The following is a 6,823-nucleotide window of genomic DNA, read 5'->3' as shown; positions in this document are numbered from 1 at the left end:
TATTACGGTTTCCTTTTAGCACTGTATGCAACAGTTGTATGGGCTATCCATAGACTCTATATTGCTATAGATGACCGAAATGTGTCAAACCGAAATGTTTAGTAGCAACGAATGGAATAAACAGTAAAAATGAGTGTTTACAATACCACTATTCGCTACATTTTTTTCTCTTAATTTAGATTTAGTACCTTTATAAACGACGCTGAACCACTATGCTGAATGAAATAGAAGTTGAATAATAATAATAAAAACGGAAAACAGCGTCACTCATAATCAGAAGAAAAAATTTGCTTAAATATTTAAATAAAATAACACCGCGGTTATAGAAGTGTAAAAATAGTATAGTGGTGACATAGTGCGAAAGAATTAAAATGGAATAATTCGGTTTATCTGCATACTAAGTGTGAATATATCTTACCTTTTAGTATGGACAAAATTAAAAATTTGTCCAATATGTGTGATGGACACAAGCAATTGGAAGCAGAAACAGCCTCAACTACAATCAAGTCCAACCAAAAATACCATAGCCAAGTCTTCGATGTTTGTGGAACGAGGCTGCAATCTCTTCTAGATGTTGGTGTATGCCCAGTAAGCCGGTGAGTGTTGTCCTGTATTTATTGTAGTTTGTGTACCTGGCGTTGAATATAAAGGGTGATTTGTTAAGAGCTTGATAACTTTTTTTTTTAAAAAAACGCATAAAATTTGCAAAATCTCATCGGTTCTTTATTTGAAACGTTAGATTGGTCCATGACATTTACTTTTTGAAGATAATTTCATTTAAATGTTGACCGCGGCTGCGTCTTAGGTGGTCCATTCGGAAAGTCCAATTTTGGGCAACTTTTTCAAACATTTCGGCCGGAATAGCCCGAATTTCTTCGGAAATGTTGTCTTCCAAAGCTGGAATAGTTGCTGGCTTATTTCTGTAGACTTTAGACTTGACGTAGCCCCACAAAAAATAGTCTAAAGGCGTCAAATCGCATGATCTTGGTGGCCAACTTACCGGTCCATTTCTTGAGATGAATTGTTCTCCGAAGTTTTCCCTCAAAATGGCCATAGAATCGCGAGCTGTGTGGCATGTAGCGCCATCTTGTTGAAACCACATGTCAACCAAGTTCAGTTCTTCCATTTTTGGCAACAAAAAGTTTGTTAGCATCGAACGATAGCGATCGCCATTCACCGTAACGTTGCGTCCAAAAGCATCTTTGAAAAAATACGGTCCAATGATTCCACCAGCGTACAAACCACACCAAACAGTGCATTTTTCGGGATGCATGGGCAGTTCTTGAACGGCTTCTGGTTGCTCTTCACTCCAAATGCGGCAATTTTGCTTATTTACGTAGCCATTCAACCAGAAATGAGCCTCATCGTTGAACAAAATTTGTCGATAAAAAAGCGGATTTTCTGCCAACTTTTCTAGGGCCCATTCACTGAAAATTCGACGTTGTGGCAGATCGTAAGTCTATTCATGATGAAATGTCAAAGCATACTGAGCATCTTTCTCTTTGACACCATGTCTGAAATCCCACGTGATCTGTCAAATACTAATGCATGAAAATCCTAACCTCAAAAGAATCACCCTTTACATATATATGACATTGAAACACGTACTTACATTGGTACATTACGGGCATGTCTCCCATAAGAAAGGCCACGGGTTAAATCCAATTTTCAACCGGCCGAAAAGTGACTTCTCAGTGTGTTTTAAAGCTTTTCTATGTGGTTATAAATTAATATATTCGCCAGAGCCACGTCTGTGGAAACGGGGACCGCCAGGCCATTGTGACGGAGGGTGAGGTTAACTTGAGAAGGAGAGGCTATATGTCAAAGAAAGCAAGTTGCATTCGCATCACTTCCCCTTGAATCCCCTTCTGGGTGCGCACAGATTTTCCGAAGTCTTTGGCATTGGGTCCGCACATATGCCAAAGTTTTATTTATTCTGGGTACGCACAGATATTTCCATATCCTTTTGGCATCGGGTCCGCACATATGCCAAAGTCCTGTTGATGATACTGGGTGCGCACAGTTGTTTCCATATCCTTTTGGCATTGGGTCCGCACAAATTCCAAATTCCTGTTGATGATACTTGGTGCGCACAGTTGTTTCCATATCCTTTTGGCATTGGGTCCGCACAAATGCCAAATTCCTGTTGATGATACTGGGTCCGCACAGTTGTTTCCATATCCTTTTGGCATCTGGTCCGCACATATGTCAAAGTCCTGTTGATACTATTCTTCGTTAATCCCTATTCTTACCATCGCCCCCAAAATATTTGACACGCAATACCTACTATAAAAAAGATTCTGGGTCCGCACAGACGTCTTTCGTTATAAACCTATTCGATCTTACGTTAACGCGAAATAAGCTAGAGGTGATATGACACTGGGTCCGAATAACATTAATTTGTTACGTTTTTTTCTTAATTTTTGCTCCATTTTTATTTTAGATTTCCTCGTCATCTCCGTTTCGACCATCCATTTCCCTTTCTTCCGCATGAAAACAATAGTTAGATGTTCTAAAATGTCCATCCTGTATGTAGAACAATCGCCCTGGCAAAAATTTGGAAAACGTCCTGCGTTTACTTTTATTGATTCCTCCATTATTCTCCGTCTAATCCCCGCTTCATGGAAATACTGAAGAAATATTTCGTTAAAAATATTAAAGTGGCTCGGGAGAACTTGGTAAAACTCATCTGTGGGATTTGCCAGCCGCAACTCTTCCATGTAATTTTTGAGCGAAATAAATATTTCGGACAAATCAGTAAAATCGCCAATTTTGGAGAGGTACTTTTCGCAATTTGTGCAATTTATTTTGTTTTTGAGGCGTCTGACGCCACATCCTCCAAAGTATCTCTGTGCGGCACCCTCAGTGATTAATGTTTCATTATCATCATCAGAGTCGTATGTTGCGCATGGTTCGCATTACCGGCAAATTTTTGGCTCTCAACTAGTTTGGACTAATCGCATGTCAAATACTCATCCCCATCGTCCTTGCAGTTCGTAAAAGGGGTGCAATGCTGTCTCACGAATGACATTGATAAAATATTTGACTCCATTATTGATACTTCTCTGGCTGAGGGATGGTTATTATTGCCACCGCGAGATCTTAGCATGCCAAAATGGTTCTTCAAGGCATCTTGATTAAATCTTCCTTGAGAAATAAATACAAGATTTTCGTCTTCGGAGAACATTTCGCCAGCCATCTGGACGAATGCCTCAGCGAATATTGCCAAATTTGGGAAGCTCTTGTTTTTGCTAACTTTTATATTTCCAAACTCCAAAATATTTTCCATCATTTTATTTGTTCGCGTTATTGGACGTTTATTGGGATTCTTATGTCCAAATGATCTACCGTTAAGGTAATCGAACCCATTATTAAGTTTTTTGAGGAAATCTATAGTTGCCTCAACGTAGCCTTCGTTTCTTTTTAGGCCTTCTGAAGCATGGACAAATTCTATGTCATTGGCTGTTGTGCAGCTAAACGTATGTGCCATGATGTAAACACACATCTTTCCAAAGTGACTTTGAGTTATATGCTCTTTTGTGAGCTTCGGAGCCAAACGTACAAAGTTTGAATGATATCCAAAGCCATGTCACGAAATTTATCTCCATATAAAGTACTATGGACAAAGGTGTAGCATAATACAAACTTCCATGACCGGAAGCACCCTTTAATCATAAATACTATCACCTTTGAGGCAAAGTGTTTTTTTTCGCTTACCTCTGCCATCGTCCTCCAACCCATCGAAAAGATCATGCTGTGTGTTGTATTCGCAAGATGTCCTTATTGACATTTCGTCAAACAGCAACATGATGTTTTTGTCCCTAGCTTCCATGCCATTAAGACCGGCTTTTAATCCTTTTACAGGTTTCAAACGTTGGAGGGTACTTTTGCTTGGAAGATTAAAATGTTCAGTATCCCTCATGTATGTCAAAACTCTCGGGGAGACATAAATTTTCAAAATAATATTACAATCTTAAGGTGGGTATTAAGTTCGAGTTTAGCCGCTAAAATCGCCATTTTTCACGATTACTTTTCTTTTAAGGAATACAAACCTTGTGAAAATTTGCTTTGGGCAATTCTACATCAAGTTATAATAAAATTTGCAACAAATATGTATAATTTTATGCCTTTTTCACTGATTTAGTTTTCACTTTAAGGTAAGTACTATGTTCGCTTTTCGCGTTGAAATTTTCGTGGTTACTTTATTGAAACAGTTCAATATAAAGCAGACAAATTAACTCAATTGATGCGTAGTTCCTTGTTCCTCTAGATTTCGGCAAGACTTTACAGGAATAAGTTTGTTTTCATTTATAATTTTGGTTATTTAAGGAAAAGTAATCGCGAAAATAAAGTGGTTTTCAACTCGAAAACCGAACATAGTACCTACCCTTAGCGGCTAAACTCGAACTTAGTACTCACCTTTTTCGTTTGGAGAAAACAATGGAGGTAAAAATTGCCAGAATACGAAGATACGCTTTAAGCTTTTAAGTTATGATTTCACTTACCCAATAATTTGGTCGGCATTGATCCCCTCTTCAGCTTCTTGTGCAAGAAGCACTGCATCCACATCCAATTTTATATTGGAACACCATTTGTCCAAATAATCTGTCGGAATTCCGTACAGCCGTATTTGGCCTGAATTCCGACCTGGACAATTAGGCACAACACAATCCATAATATATGTTCTTTTATTTAAAAAAAAAAAACCTTTTGGATGAAAAAATTGTTACACTTCCAATTGGTTCGAAGTCTTTTCAATGACTAAAGATTTTTTCTAATTGGCGCGAAATCTGGTTGGAAATCTCTTTAACTCTTTGCAGAAAAAGCAAAAAAAAAATCAAATTCGGTTACTCTTCCCTAGAGGAAAGCCAAGGGGAAAAATCGGCCGCCATGGTGGACTACGGAGTTAAGTAATATGAGGAAATCCTGCAGGAAGCTCTATAACAAAGCAAAGTCCACAAGAGCTCCGGAGGATTGGGAAACTTACAAGATGAATCTGAGAGCAAATAAACGAGAACTGAGAAGGTCTCAACAAAACTCTTGGGATGATTACCGTAGCAGTATTGAGAATACGTCAGAGGCTTCCAGACTACGGAAGGTGCTAGCATCCACTAACACCGCTCCAGGTTTCATTAAATTATCGGAGGGAAATTGGACAACGTCCAGTGAGGAACGTTGGAGGTACTTTTGGACAAACACTTCCCTGGAAATCAGACAGTTTAACCATGTTCTGGCGGTGTAACAAAGGCTCAGCGGACATTTTCTATAGAGGAAATTGATATATAAATGATATGTAAACTTAGCATATATTCCAGAAAAGTGGAGAGAAACAAAAGTCGTCTTCATACCTAAAGCGGGAAAAGCCTCTCACTCGAGTGCGAAGGATTTCCGACCAATCAGCTTATCCTCATTCCTACTTAAGACCCTGAAGAGGATGATAGACATGTATCTTAGAACTAGCGTGGATTCAAGTTTGCTCTCGAAACGACAGCATGCATACTCGAAGGGCAGGTCTACTGAGACCGCATTGCATGAACTAGTCAGCTTTATTGAAAGCTCACTATCTGTCAAAGAATACACAATCATGGCGTTTCTAGACATCGAAGGGGCGTTCAATAATGTCCATCCGACAGGTATACTTAAGCTGTTAGACGAACTTCGAAAAAAGACGTATTTCAGCCACACTAGGACAAGCAAACATACAAAGGTATGTGAACAGAGGCACTCCCCAAGGAGGAGTTCTATCACCTCTTCTTTGGAATGTTGCTATAAACAACCTTCTGATTTCCCTAGAAAAAGAAAGGATAAAAGTGGTGCCATACGCAGATGATGTGGCGCTAGCAGTCAGGGGAAAATTCCCATCCACAATCAGAGATTTTATACAGAGAGCTCTCCGGATGACTGAGAAATGGGCGAAAGATAATGGTCTTGGGGTAAATCCAGCAAAGACAGAACTAGTCATGTACTGCAAAGATCGCAAAACTCCCACGGTTAGGCCCATTTCCTTAGGGGGTATTGAAATTTCCTTTGGTGAGTGTGCAAAATACCTTGGCGTTATTTTGGACAGGAAGCTGAATTTTAGGCTTAAAGGTGGGTATTAAGTTCGACTTTAGCCGCTAAAATCGCTAAAGGCCGGTATGCACCTCTAGCGAAATTTTCGGTAGCAAAAATTTATTTAAGTCTACAACAAAAAAACAGGGCTGTGAACACAAATTTTAAACCAGCTAATCGCTTTTAAAAATTGTTAATATATGTTCCAAATATTCCTCAAATAAATTGTTTATTATTTACAGACCTTTAAAACTTTTACGCACACAATGATTGTAATAAATTAAATGTTTGCTGCCAAAATATGCTTTTGACAACCCTGTTATTTTCATTAGAGGTGCGTACCAGCTTAAGGCCGGTATGCACCTCTACCGAAATTTTCGGTAGCAAAAATTTATTTAAGTCTACAACAAAAAAACAGGGCTGTGTACACAAATTATAAACCAGCTAATCGCTTTTAAAAATTGTTAATATATGTTCCAAACATTCCTCAAATAAATTGTTTATTATTTACAGGCCTTTTAAAACTTTTACGCCCACAATGATTGTAATAAATTAAATGTTTGCTGCCAAAACATGCTTTTGGCAACCCTGTTATTTTCATTAGAGGTGCGTACCAGCTTACGAAATTGAACGCTACCGAAAATTTCGTTAGCATAAATAGCAATGCATTTCTTATGGGAATAAAATTTTTCGCTAGAGGTGCATACCGGCCTTTACGAAATTGAACGCTACCGAAAATTTCGTTGGCATAAATAGCAATGCATTTCTTATG

This window comes from Haematobia irritans, chromosome 1 (assembly GCF_050003625.1).
Source record: "Haematobia irritans isolate KBUSLIRL chromosome 1, ASM5000362v1, whole genome shotgun sequence".
Lineage (NCBI taxonomy): Eukaryota > Metazoa > Arthropoda > Insecta > Diptera > Muscidae > Haematobia > Haematobia irritans.
Note: the sequence above shows the minus strand (reverse complement) of the source record.